The 14,977-nt window shown below is 46.9% G+C and overlaps 1 protein-coding gene across 2 annotated transcripts in view; it reads left to right on the top strand.

The window, feature by feature from the left end:
• Nucleotides 1–14,977, top strand: part of LOC144808646 (adenosine deaminase 2-like) — a 367,765-nt gene that overhangs the window by 144,758 nt on the left and 208,030 nt on the right. The window lies entirely within an intron of this gene.

The raw sequence follows: 14,977 nt of genomic DNA on the forward strand, positions 1-14,977 counted from the left end.
GCCTGGCGGAACACAGTGCCTCTACGATGGCGATGGCATAGAGATTTTGATGAGGCAGGGGTGGTGCGAAGAACCGTGCAAGATACAGCAGCTAATAGTTAGTAGTCATTTGGAGGTTGCGGCGTCGCTTTAAGTAATTTATCGCAGTTGGTGCGAGTTAATTACCCCCTTTGATCTCACTGTGAAGCGCTATGCCTCACTCCTGGCAAGTGGTATCCGCATACAATGGGCAGCAGTGTAGGCTGACCTGGCAGTGCGAGAAGTAGGGGCTTGGCTTGGATCCTTGACACCTGCCTCCAGCCTCTGCCCTTATAGCCTCAGTTCTCCCACTGCCACTACTGCCTCTCTCTGCTGCCAGCGCCTGCAACCAGCAGCCCCCCAATGCCCTAGACCTGCCTGCAGTCCGGGGGTCTCCAATGCGGCACCCACCTGCCAAGGAGCTGTCAGTCAATCAGATGCCGATCCAATGCGGGCTCTCTCCGACCTGAACCTCTGTCCTCTGTCCTCTGTCCGCAGCCGCCACCACACGCTGCCTTGATGGGGAGTCGGACCTCGCAGCTCCTCCCTCTGCACTCCGCACTCCACACGACCTTCCGGGGGCGAGGCAGAAGCAAGGCAGGAGCGGGTGCAGGGATCCGGGGCCGGCCGGCGTCCGGTGCAGCAGTATCTCGGGAGAAAGCGGAGCCTTTTAATACACCAATAGGCTTTCGGTTTTCGGTTTTCGGCTTCTTTGCAGACCCGACATGTCGGCTTCTCTGCAGATCCGACCTTTCGTCTTGCCGCCCCGCACCAGGGGCCAAGGACCAGGGGGCCGGGGGAGCGGGCAAGCTTTTTGGCAGGTATGAATATGGCGACTGGCGGCTGGTAGCTGGCGTTCTGCTTGCTCACTCCTGCTTCGCTTCTGCCGCTGTGACTCTCTGCTGTCAGATGCTCTCTGCTGCTCTTTATAGACCTGTTTTCATGCAACTCTCATTCGGAAGTTCCTCAGTTCGTTAGTGCGAGGGTATCGTGGACAAGCACAAGTGCTACTCAGGGATCCGGCAAATAAGTACAATACCTAACATTGGTGGCCATGTTGCAGGGATTCTGCTCAGAAACATAACTATGTTTGGGACCATAGAACGTCAGTAGATAGGGATTGAGTCTCAATATAACCTCAATAGCATAAACCCAAGTTTGTCTAGCTATAGTGTCTCACTTGCCCTCCTACTCATATCAAGAGAGACAAGTGAATTGACACCCCAGAGCACAACACTCATCGAGAGTAAGATATGACAGAGACATGAAGGAAGTTGGAAATGTTTATTTAAACTATCGTGCTCTAGAATTCTGTGTACGTGCCACAACCAGAAAACAACTGCCTAGCAAAAATACCATCAGCATTGTCAATAAACCGACTATTATGAAAAACCATGTCATATTAAAGGCAGAATAGCCTAGCCCCCATCCATTCTCCAGAAGCAAACTGAAAATACTGCAAAAATCTCTGGCTTTAGCAACGTACCCCATTCCTTAGCAAGCACGGATGGATGCTCTACATCTCCAATACAGCTGTCATCTTCTCTCCAAAAATATTGGTCTCTTTTGCTCTGTGTTACATGGTTGTGCATACTTATATGACAAGGATCAGATGTTCATAATCAACAGCTGCATTTCTGTGTTGTGTCTAGGTGTGAGTGCCTGACCAGAAGACAATATTAAGGGACATGGTTATGTGACCTTGTCTGCTGTTCAGACTAAATCCCAGGAAAGACCAGAACGAGAAAACAACTACAGTGTGTGAAAATATAAAGTGGCACTAAAGCAAACATGTTTATATAGTAACGTGTGCAAAGCTAATGAGTCATGTGTCGCGCACAGTTAGGCTAACATACGGAAAACCACAATGGGCCCTGTATAGAACACATTAAAAGGTCTACATGCCCAACCCTGTGTAGAGGAATTTGACCCCTACGCCTCCTCACTTGTAGATCTTCTCCTCTCCTCAGGCACAAAAACTGTTCTCTCTGACCGTAAATCCACCACCCCCAGCGTCTTTGACAAATGGTGGAATTTACAATGTTCAATTAGAGGGACTGATAACATACTACCCTCCAAACACTTTGGCCCCATGAAACCTCAAGACTGTATAATGCTCTTAACGAGTACCTACAGAAGAACAAACCAACATAATATCTTCTTATACTACCGCATCCCCCTTCTTGTGGGGTGATATTGACTCCGGTCCTTGCCTATAATCTGAACTACTCTAGACCCAGCCCAACACTGCTCTGTGTAGCCGTACATTCTCCTCTCTTCTCCTTCCATAGCCACCCCCCTTCTCTCACTCTCTCTCTCTCTCTCTCTCCCACCTATTTCTCTCTCTCTCTCTTTTCCTTTCTTGAGACAGAGGACTTGGTTTGTGGTACATTGCGAGCAGGCAGACAGCCTTAACTTAAGAGACAGGTGTGTAAAGCAAATAACACTCCAATACATTGAAGATATAAGACACAAAACCCAATGAAAATGCAACCCCAATTAATTTATAAAAAATAGAGTATATTTTCATGAACAAATAGACACTAAAATGACAAAACTCCAATATGGGGAACCAGATATATGATTTTTTAAATACTAAAAGTAAAACTAGAGCTTAGAAGCAAATAGCACTGAAAGGGTTAAAAAGGGTCCTGCTGGACTGGGACAAAGTCATGAGTAATTTACACTAACTTCCAGGAATGTTTCTTGATGCAGGAAAGTGGTCCCCAGCAGAAGCCAAGGGCTCACTGCTCTTTTTTGCCTCTTTATGTCTGAGACTAAATTGCCCACAATGCACCCAGTCAACTGATGGAGCTACTGACAAAAGCCAGAAGGTCTCCTTGAGTGTTCAAAGTGTCCAAACACCTATCCATGGGCCTGGAATCTCCTAGATGGCACGTGGGGTGTCTGAACTACAATTCCAGCAATGCACCTTGCCAAATCATAAAAAATCCACTAGGCCCACTCCAGGATGGGGACTCTTGTGGAGATGATGTAGGTGGGCTTTGTTAACCACTCCTTAATCCTTCTTGAAGCAAGGCAAAATCTTTAGGGCTGTAGTACCAGATTGTGTAGTAGGTGTAGTTCTTCCGAGTGCAACACCTTGGGTGCAGATCCAGATTCCAGCAAGATAGTTATTTGTAGTATCCTGGATTGCTATTATTTATGCTGTGCCAGTGGAACCCTGCTTGAGTGATGTAAGATGGATTGTTGGGAGTGGGAACTCAAAGTTGGAGAAGGGCTGAGCGCCTAGCTGGGTGCTCCTGGTGGGGCTAATTTCTACTGTACTACTATGCTGTAACCAACCTGAATAAATCCTCGTGAAATACTACTACCAGCGTGGACTTGGTTACAACATTTTTATGGCGACAATTTAAAGAAAGAACCTGCTATTACTACCTCTCAAGTTCTAGTGGAAGTGTCTGGGAACCTCAAGCTTTCTGCACTGCTGTCATCCAACTGTCAAGTTAGCCCCACCAGTGACCTCTGCACCGGTCGCCCTCATCAAACTTCAAGTTTGTTCCCGTGCTGTGCCCTCAGCGTGGGTAAGCAAGACACTCTACAACCCTTGGTTTTGGATGTGGTTTCTGTGAGGTTTCTTCTGTGAAGGGAAGCCTGCCAACGTCTGCGTTTTGTGTGGTCAGTCTGCCATCAACATGCCAACACAGTGTCTGGTGAAGGAGTGTGTCTTCCGATGTTTACACCTGTTACAGTCTCCTTACACCTCAAGTCTTGGCCAGCTGTTCCTACAGCGTGTGTAAAAGTTTATCCTTTCAACGCAAGCAGCACCTCAAGTGATTTACAAGTCACTGTCTTTCCAAAGCAGTTCCAGTTGTGTTTGTAGAGTTCAATTTTCGGCATTTTCAAGAAATGGGCACTTCCTGAAACTGGTACATCGCCTTCATGCTAAAAGTGGGGAGTCTATGTTTTTTTGTGAGGCGCAGCAGTTCACTCTTTGCCCATCTTCGTGTGACATGTGACTGCATTTCACACTCAACACCCTCACGCTTACGCAGCCATTGCATGTCGCATTTTTGAGTTGTGGGTCTCTCTCGTTTGTTTTTTTAACGATATTACTACTTTGACTATGACAGCATTTTTCTTTGGTTTTTCAACTTCGTGGCAACAGCGGCAGTTCAACCGCAACTGGACATTTTAAAATATGGGCGCGTGCACACTCACCTTCGTGTGTCTTTGCCTGCGTTCTTCTTCACGTTCTCGAAGCATTCAGGACTGCTAGTTTTCTTCTGTTCTGTTGGTGCATGGGAGCACTGTGAGCCACCCGGGCCAGGCGTCCCTGGACGTGCCTCCATCTTGGAATTGGCGGAGCAGGCAGTCAAGATTCCTTTCAGTGCTCTGAGACTGTTAGTTCATGTGGGATGCTGCCAATCATCCTGTTCATTTAATAAAGTGTTGTGGAAAGCTGGATCTCGCCACGATCTTTCCGATCTCTCCTCAGCTCATGTGGTGAGTTCTCATGGTGCTCATTTGCTTGTCTACCTTCGGTGGACATGATGTCAGCTGCACATTACTTTCATCTGCTTCAAATTTTCATTGATCCACAACCACGTACAGTCATTTACTGCCTTTTATGGTATATCTCCATATTGTTACGAACTATCCCACGCCTGTCCATCTTCCGGTGATAGGCACACCAGTGACTTTAACATCATTCTTAATTTAAACGGTCTTCTTTTCAACTTGGACAAATAATTCTGTGTTTTCTAAACGCTTCATGGTATTGTTCAACTGTTTATCGACGTTCCGTTTTATGCAGCTGCGATTTGGTATATCCTCTGCCTTGTATCATACTGCCATCTAGCGTCAAGTTTTGAAATTGAATGTAATTTATTCTTCTCTTCCAGGGGATCCTCATCAATAGTCATAAGCATTAGAATATTCCCGCCCATGCGCGGGACCCCGGAAACAATATATTATATGTGCCCCACATATATTATAGACATATATATAAATATATATATATATATAAAAATAAGCAATTGCAGCCAAATAAACAATAGAGCTGGAATATGCAGTGAAGAATTTCCACAATACAGTGAATTCTGTATTAGAAACATGAGAAACAACACCAATGCTTGTTTAGAAACTGTTTTAATGTACAGAAAACAGTAGAAATTCTCATAACACACTGTAAGCATATACAGCTCCCAGGCTGCATTGCAAAATCCCAGTCTAAAAAGACTGAAAAGCTAACCTGTAGCTGAATGCACTAAAACTGACGCTGTGCCTTTAAGGCACCTCTGCCCCTAGCTTCCCATCATGCCTCAGGGGTTACAGTTAGGTCAGTTGTTCTTTCCGGCTCCTTCAGGAAGGACCCTGGATACACAGCTCCACACTTTTCTGCCTTTTTCAGTCAGAAAATCTTCTAAAGAACAATTTTTTTGATTTACTTTGACTTTTCACATCATAGTCAAGTAAATAACTGCTTAGCAGTCAATTTTTTGTGAGGTTTTTCCTTTCAGGATGCCCTCACTTTTTGATGATTGCCCTTCTTGTGGCCACAAGAAGGCAAAAACAGACTCTCATGAGGTCTGTATTTTATGCTTGCCAGAGGATCATGATCCTAAAGACTGTTCTCATTGTAAAAAGCTGTCTGACAGAACACTTAAAGACAGAGAGAGGAACAGACTCTATAGTCTGGCCCAGAAATCCATGAGAGGAAGATCTGCGGAGAGAAAGAGTTCAAAGAGACCCAGAACTCCCTCCAAAGGCAAGTCAGAACGTCCATCAACCTCAGCACCGGGCTCGGCGCTGAAAAAACGACATCTGATGGACAGTTCAAGAGAAAAAGCTCCGTCGGCGTCGAGATCGGCGTCGATGAGGAAATCGTCGTCGAAAAGAGGTTCGCCGTCGTCGAGGAAAGCTCCGCCGTCGTCAACTAGGCGACGATCGGCGTCGAGAGAAGCCACGAGATCGCCGTCGACGAGAGGTTCGGCTTCAAGACATGAGTCAACTCCGCCGCCGTCAACCAGGCGACGGTCGGCGTCGAGAGACAGATCACACTCGCCGTCGTCTCGACGTCGACAGGCTTCGAAGAGTGTAACACCTCCGTCGACGTCTCCACGGAGGCGCTCGGCGTCGAGGAGCAAGAGCCCCCTCGGACGATCGTCGTCAAGGAAGGGATCATCTAAGGCACGTCGGCGCTCGTCGTCGAGGATGTCCGATCCTCCGCCGTCGCCACATGCCAGGTCGATGACATCTCCGTCGCCGACAGATCAACGTCGGCCGACGTCGAGAGCTCCGTCGACGGCAGGACTAGACCGTTCGACGTCGAGACCTCCGTCGACGGCAGGACTAGGCCGTTCGACGTCGAGACCTCCGTCGACGGCAGGACAACGCCGGTCGACGTCGAGACCTCCGTCGACGGCAGGACAACGCCGTTCGACGTCGAAGGAGAGGACTCTGTCGTCGGCACATCATCACCGATCGACGTCGAGGGACCACAGATCATCGTCGAGGCATTCAACGCCGAAAGTTATCGCCCCGTCGACGCCACAGAGGCGTTCGACGTCGAGGGAAAGGCTTTTGAGACGTCCTCCAACACCGGTGAGGCGGAGATCACCTTCAGTGCCTTCGACAGTCCTGGTGACACAATCTGCTTCACTCCATTCCTCCTCAAGTGCCTCGGGTCAACCGGGTCATCTTCGAGGAGTAGGAGTCCGGTTCAGAAGAATCCCCATCGGGGTTACACTTCACATATAAGACTTTCGCCAAGATGGTACGCTCCTTTGAGTACTTGGAAGGATTCTAAGGCACCAGAGAGACTTCAAAGGTACTTGAGTCCAATCCACAGGTCTCCTCTTCAGCAAGCAGAAGAGACAGAGCGATCACGCTCACGAGAGAGAAGAGTGGACAGGTCACATGCCCCTAGGGTCTCCCGATCACCAAGGAGGGAGCAACCCAAATCTCGAACACCGAGAAAGGAGGTACGAGATGTGAGATCGAGATCTCCAATACATCAGAGGGTATCACGTTCTCCTCGAAGGGAGGAACGACCTAGGAGATCTCCGGTGAGGAAGGAGCATTCTCACCACAGGAGAAGAAGAACTCCTTCATCCTCTCCTCCAGCTTCGCCTAGATCTTCTAAAGGGGACTACTCTCCGACGCTGGCAGACAGCCCTCGCTCAAGAGCTTCCCCTCTGGACGACGTCAACACGTATTTGGACGTTTTGCAAAGGGGTGCTTACAAGCTGAATATAGAAATGACCACTCCAGAGGTGTCCACTACTGTGATTTTTGAGACTCTTCATCACAAATCATATGCACGGCCGTTGCTTCCATTAGTCCCAGGAATAATGGACCCAATCAAAGAGGTTTTCCTCACGCCAGCAACGATCAGAGCAGTTCCGGCACGTATCCAGAAAAAATATAGGCCGGCTGACTCAGATCCTATCTTCGTTAAAGGTGAGCCTGCAGCGGACTCAGTTATTGTAGCCTCAGCTAGGAAGAATCACACGGTCGCTCCTTCTTCGTCAGTTCCTCCTGACAAAGACAGCAAGACGCAAGATTCTTGGGGACGCAAGGTGTGCGACACAGCAGCTTCATCCCTAAAAGTCTCTAGTGCATCAGCCCTTCTGGGAAGGTACGATAGAGCCCTATGGGACTCCATGGATCGATTCAAAGAGAAATTGCCCAAGGAGGACCAGAAGGACTTTGAGGAGACCGTGACGGAGGGCTGTTTGGTGACAAACCAAATGATTAGTTCATCAGCAGATAACGCCCTTCTAGCTGGACATAACTACTCACATGGAGTATGTGCGAGGAGATCCTCTTGGCTGCGTTTAACTGGGCTCAAGCCAGATGCCCAGCAGCGCATACTCAATCTGCCTTTTTCCGGATCTTCACTCTTCGGGGAGCATGCCGATCAGGAAATGGCCCGGATGAAGACCGAGTTAGACACAGTAAAGGCAGTAGGTCTGGAGAAACAGAAAGCACCGTTCAAACGACGCTTCAAGACCAACAAGAACCGGGGAGGCCAACAGAGGGTTCAAACCCCTCAATGGTCTCAAAACAAGCCGCAAGGAAAGCCACAATACAGAGGAGGAAGGTCAAGCAGAGGTAGAGGCGGACATAATCAATCCTCTACCACACCTAGAGGAGGCAAGGCCTGAGCAGTGGCTTCCTCTGTCGCCGTTACCCACTCCAGTGGGAGGAAGTGCTGCACAACATCTGGCAGAGTGGGTCAGCATCACGAAAGATCGGTGGGTGCTGAATATACTGCGCAATGGATATGCGCTACGTTTCAGGAAGAAACCACAACCGGCTCCTCCAAAAAAGTCTCGCTCGTACCATCTGGAGCTCCTCAAAAAGGAGGTGAGCGTCCTCTTAAAGAAAAACGCAATCGAAGTGGTACCCCTCTCCCAAAGGGGGAAAGGAGTGTACTCAAGATATTTCCTTGTTCCCAAAAAGGACCAAGAAGGCAAATTCAGACCAATTTTGGATCTTCGACTCCTCAACAAAGTGGTGGTCAAAGAGAAGTTTCGCATGTTGGCACTCCATCAAATATGTCCTCATCTACAGATCGGAGATTGGATGTGTTCGGTGGATTTACAAGACGCGTACTTCCACATTCCTATTACACCAGGTCATCGAAAGTACTTGAGGTTCCTGGTAGGGTCCAGGCATTACCAGTTCAAAGTGCTCCCTTTCGGACTCAAATCCGCACCAAGGGTCTTCACCAAGTGCATGGCAGTGGTAGCGGCGTGTCTACACAAAAAAGGTCTCTTTGTGTACCCATATCTAGACGACTGGCTCCTGAAGAGTCCGTCGCCTCGGCAAGCCACCAAAGACTGTCACCTGTGTCTCCAACAGCTACACAGGCTCGGCCTCCATGTAAACTCAGAAAAATCGATCCTGCAGCCCACACAAACTATCCACTATCTGGGAGCAGTTCTAGACACAAAGTTAGGAAGAGCGTTTCCTTCGCAAGAGAGACTTTCTTCCATGGGACAAAAATGCAAAAAGTTACTTCAGATTCCTCGTCCAAAGGTGCGAGACGTAGCGTCTCTGTTGGGCTCCATGGCGTCCTGCATCTTCCTAATACCGAACGCCAGGTTGAGAATGCGGCCTCTTCAAGAGTCGGTGGAGGATCAGTGGGACCAAGCGTCTGGAGATTGGGAGGATCGAATCATCCTGTCTCAAGCAGCGCTGACCTCAATACAGTGGTGGACTCGCCCTCGGAATGTCCTGCAGGGAGTCCCTTTTCAGCAACCTCTGCCTTCTCTGTCTGTGGTAACGGACGCATCTCTAGAAGGCTGGGGTGCTCACATGGGTCATCTTCAGATTCAGGGTCGCTGGTCGACCAACCTTCAGACATACCACATCAACATGCTGGAACTTCGAGCGGTTCATCTGGCGCTCAAGGCGTTCCTTCCAGCAATAACAACGGACAAAGTCCTGGTTCAGACGGACAACACTACAACTATGTTCTATCTGAACAAGCAGGGAGGAACTCGATCTCGCCCTCTGTCTCTGGAAGCCCAGGCGATCTGGCACTGGCTTCTGGCTCGGAGACTGTCGGTGGTGGCAGTACACCTTCCATGCGAGTTAAACACAAAAGCAGACGCACTCAGCAGGCACTTCGAAGATCAGCCAGACTGGGTGCTAAACGACGAAGTGGTCGAAGAACTCTTCCGTTGCTGGGGTCGTCCAGACATAGACTTATTTGCGGACGACGAAAACGCCAAATGCCACGCCTTCGCGTCCAGGTTCCACCGGCCAGGGACGCAAGGGAACGCTCTCCTGCTGGAGTGGACAGGAATGTTCGCTTATGCTTTTCCCCCTCTGGCACTGATTCCGAAGGTGGTGGCCAAGCTCATCAGATCGAGCATGGACATGATCCTAATTGCTCCGGATTGGCCGCGACAATGGTGGTATCCAGATCTGTTACATCTGTCGCGGTGTCCACACAGACGGCTGCCGTGCAAGCCAGACCTGCTGAGCAAAATGGACGGGAGGATCCTGCATCCCAACCTCCAGTCGCTGAACCTGACTGCATGGCTCCTGAGGTCTTGCAATATGGACACTTAAATCTGCCTCCGGAATGTATGAATATTTTAAGAGAGGCGAAGAGACCTTCCACAAGGACGTCTTATGCGTTCAAGTGGAAAAGATTTTTCATTTGGTGTAAGGACCATGGCTTTGATCCCACCAAAGGGCAAGAAGAAGTAGTCCTACCATACCTCCTATACTTAGCGACATCAGGGTTGAAATACGCTTCTATTAGGGTTCATCTATCTGCCATAGTAGCGTACAGAAAATCACCTACACAAACATCGTTTTTTCAGGTCCCGGTGGTGAAAGATTTCCTTCAGGGATTAAAGAAGGTCTATCCCCCTGTGAGAAATCCTTCTCCTCCCTGGGAGTTGAACCTGGTTCTCTCCAGACTGATGTCTACACCGTTTGAGCCTATACACAAGGCCTCCTTGCAGCATCTCACTTGGAAGGCGGCCTTCTTGGTGGCAATAACCTCTGCGCGCAGGGTTAGCGAGATTCAAGCACTCTGCACCAAGGAACCTTACACTGTGTTTCACCACAACAGAGTAGTAATGAGGGCTCACCCTTCTTTTCTTCCAAAAGTGGTATCGGATTTTCATATAAATCAAACGATTACCCTTCCTTCGTTCTTTCCTAATCCATCGACCCCAGCTGAGAGGTCGTTGCACTCGTTAGATCTTAAACGGGTGCTAAAGTTTTACCTAGAAAGAACAAAGGACACCAGAAAGACAGACCAACTCTTTGTCAATTATGGTGCAATGAGGTCCGGGTTTGCAGCAGCCAAAAGATCCATCTCCAGATGGATTGTCTCTTGTATCAAACTAGCATACCAGCTGGCTGGCAAACCTTTGTTGCAATCACCCAAAGCTCATTCCACTAGAGGGAAAGCAGCCACAATAGCTTTTTTGCATGACATTCCTATGTCAGAAATATGCAAGGCTGCGACATGGAAATCAGTCCATACCTTTACAAGGCATTATTGCCTAGAGTCTGATTCCAGAGCGGATTCTCAAGTAGGGCAAGCCTCCTTGAGAAACCTATTTGGGTAGAAAAAAGGCCTATTTTTGGGCCTACGGATATAAATGTTATCTGTTGATTCCTTTGCCCGCAGGGATGAGGTGAGGCTCGCTACTCTATTCTAATGCTTATGACTATTGATGAGGATCCCCTGGAAGAGAAGGATTAGTTACTTACCTGTAATCCTAGTTCTCTTCCAGGGGTATCCTCATCAAAGTCATAAGCAACCCTCCCGCCTCCCCGGGCAAAGGACTTTGTTTATTTAATAGGAGATGTTTTTTAACCTGTTATTACCATGGTTTGGTTTTCAGTCTCCGAAAAGAACAACTGACCTAACTGTAACCCCTGAGGCATGATGGGAAGCTAGGGGCAGAGGTGCCTTAAAGGCACAGCGTCAGTTTTAGTGCATTCAGCTACAGGTTAGCTTTTCAGTCTTTTTAGACTGGGATTTTGCAATGCAGCCTGGGAGCTGTATATGCTTACAGTGTGTTATGAGAATTTCTACTGTTTTCTGTACATTAAAACAGTTTCTAAACAAGCATTGGTGTTGTTTCTCATGTTTCTAATACAGAATTCACTGTATTGTGGAAATTCTTCACTGCATATTCCAGCTCTATTGTTTATTTGGCTGCAATTGCTTATTTTTATATATATATATATTTATATATATGTCTATAATATATGTGGGGCACATATAATATATTGTTTCCGGGGTCCCGCGCATGGGCGGGAATATTCTAATGCTTATGACTTTGATGAGGATACCCCTGGAAGAGAACTAGGATTACAGGTAAGTAACTAATCCTTACTCTGTTTCAAGCATCGACTTCTATGTGGGAAATCTGTATCTGCAGAGCTTATGTTTATTGCTTCTCAATTCTGTATGCTTGTGAAAACTGTAATTATCCTTACTTTATGTTGGTTTGGGGATTAATGGTGCTCAATAGTATTTTTTTTATGGTGTACATTGCACAATATTTTTTTTTTGGTATGGTACAGTGCACAATAGTTTAATCCTCACATTTCACATGTTTTCACAGTATTGTGCAGTACACTACAGTGTTTTGTTTTTTCTCGTGAACAATCTTTAGTTTCACATTTATACCCTACTTAGGGTGCCGTGAGGATTTCGTTCTATGGATGGAGTACTTCATACCTATTGCTTGCATTTACTCCATTCTTTTACTTGTCTCACATGTGCACAACGCTACTACCTCTACTGTGGTGTGTTTTTGTTTTTTTCAGTCTATTGTCATGACACATATTGTCTTCCTCAAGTTCACGAGGTGTTGTGTGGACTAGCGTCCCACTCTCATTGACACAACTTTGTCACCTCTCCCCGAGGTGTGTTGTGGGGTCTTCCCCTATTTAATGTGTCTCATGTTGCGAGGTTTTTCCCGCATTTATTATGCAGATAGTATCTGGCCTCCCCGCGAGGTGTGTTTTCCCTAGTGAGGTATATTTGGGGTCTTCCCCAATTTCATGTGCATTTCAGTTGACCTCTACTCGAGGTGCGTTGCGTGGACGTGTGTCCCGTGCCTTCTAAGTACTTTATCTTGATCTCTCCGGAGGGATAGATTCATGGCATACGTTGAGTTATCTACTAAACTCTTGTTTCTTTTTCAGGTACTTAGGTTCCCATGCAGTGCACGAGTTCCCCATCTCCACATGGGGTGTGTTTCCTGCGTGTCGTCCCTTCTCTACAGTGCACAACATTTATCCATGTATACATAATATTACCCTAGTGGGTGTATGGTTTTAATTACCATAGTACATGGGCTGTTTTACTCTGGGCGTTCTTCTTTATGATATTGGTTCAGTTTTCTACACTGTAGCCTAGTTGTATTTTCAACTTGTTATGTATTCTTTAATTTTGATGGGGAAGTTTGAGTATTTTCACTCCTCTTCTTCTCTGTCGTCTTGTTTTCTCCTGATGTGAGTTGTCCTTTTGCTTACTTATCTGGCCAGTGGGTGTGCGGAGGGCTGCCGTTGATGGTTTCTCTTTCTATTCTTTGCTCTTTCTGTTTTTTTTTTGCCTTGGAAAGGATGATGTGTGTTGTTCTGTTATTCTATTTCTTTTCCTTACTTCTTTTCGGTCCTCTTGCATTCTTGTTCTAGTCACACCTTCACTTGTGTTCTACTTTTATCTTTCCTTGTTCCTCTAGCCTGCGTCCACTTCTTCTTCTTTTAACTTTGTATTGTTCCTAATATGGGCGCTCCTTTTTGTTTTCTTTTTGGAACGATAGGAGGATATGTCATATCCTGGGTTGCTATTATTTATGCTGTGCCAGTGGAACCCTGCCTGAGTGATTTAAGATGGAATGTTGGGAGTGAGAACTCACAGTTGGAGAAGGGCTGAGCGCCTAGCTGGGTGCTCCTGGTGGGGCTAATTTCTACTGTACTACTATGCTTTAACCAACCTGAATAAATCCTCATGAAATACTACTACCAGCGTGGACTTGGTCACTACATTTTTCTTGTAGTTTCAGGCAGAAGATCTGAGCAGCTCCTCCATATTTATCCACTTTTCCTGGGCATCAAGCAGGGGGGCACCCCTGACCAATGGGATGTAGGGTAACACCCAGGTGTATGGCCACTTCCTCCAAAGTGTGGCATATTCTTACCACAGAAAGCACTACTCTCCCAAAATCCAAAATGAAGAAAGTTTCTCAATAAGAGCTGGATTAGGCTAAGCCAGCCTACTGGTGTGGCAAGTTTTCCTTATTACTTCCCATCTAACCCTCTCCCTAATTACAGGGGCTTCTGTGTGGCTGGAGTGGCAGGATGTGGGTGTCAGCCTGTGCTGTGCTAAAGTGTCATCCTCCCTTTGAACACCAGTTTGGCTACCCCTCACCCCCTTCCTGCCATCTGCTCTACAGCTTGCACTTCTCTGCCCGCATGAAAATCCATTGTCTCTCTTGCAGGGTTTTTCACACCTCATTAGAGCAGCCTGAGCGGCATGTGCAGAGGTTGGCCAATCAGGAGAGCAGCTGAAAAGCTGGATGTTGGCTAACAGAAAAGAAAGTTTAATAACTTATTTTCTGACATAGTTATTATAAATCGAACAGTGGCAAGTTGTTGGATTCTGGATTCATCTTAACCATCAATGTGATACCTTGAAGTACATTTTGTCCAGCTCATATGAATATTTATACTTAAGTGAAACATTACAATGTAAGCCTATGGAGTCATTCACTATAATGGGGAACATCGAAATTGGCAGTTTTTCCCTCGCCAGGGCTTATAAAACATTTTGCATAATGGCCCTGCTTATAGCTACAAGGCATCATACTCCTGGACACCTAGAGAAGACTTTAGGGGTGACTTATATGTGAAAATAAGGTAGATTAATACTTTGGAAGTACCTTCAAATCCAAAGTCGATTTTGCATATCATTTTAATATAAAAGCAGCCTGCAAAGTAGGGCTGGATTATAAAATGACATCAGGCACCACCGTTGTGCACACTCCAGTGCAGGGAACGTACTGGGCTTCTAAACCTCCCTGCCCTATTATATACTAGGGACTTATAAGTAGTTTGAATCCCCATTGCCTTATTATATACGGGAGACTTACATGAGTCTGTCATTGCCAATTGTAATTATACCAAATTACTAAGTACTTTTTACACAGAACACAGGCTCTGGGTCTGCACAGCAGAGCCCAGGGCACAGTCAGAGTCGTCAGAACACCAGCACCTGGTAGTCAAGATAGGTCCAAAAAGTGGGGGGACACCGCAAACAGGTCCTTATTTCTCACAAAATGTATATCATTTTGCTGTCAACATCACACAAACTATTTTTAACCACTAAAGGAGTCCTTTTAAGTAGAATTCACTGTTGAGGCAAGCTATTTTGAACTGTTCCCATGTTAGATGGCAGAGAAGCTTGTCTGAACATAAGGTTATGTAGGATGGATCTGGAGTA

This window comes from Lissotriton helveticus, chromosome 1_1, assembly GCF_964261635.1.
Source record: "Lissotriton helveticus chromosome 1_1, aLisHel1.1, whole genome shotgun sequence".
Classification (NCBI taxonomy): Eukaryota; Metazoa; Chordata; class Amphibia; order Caudata; family Salamandridae; genus Lissotriton; species Lissotriton helveticus.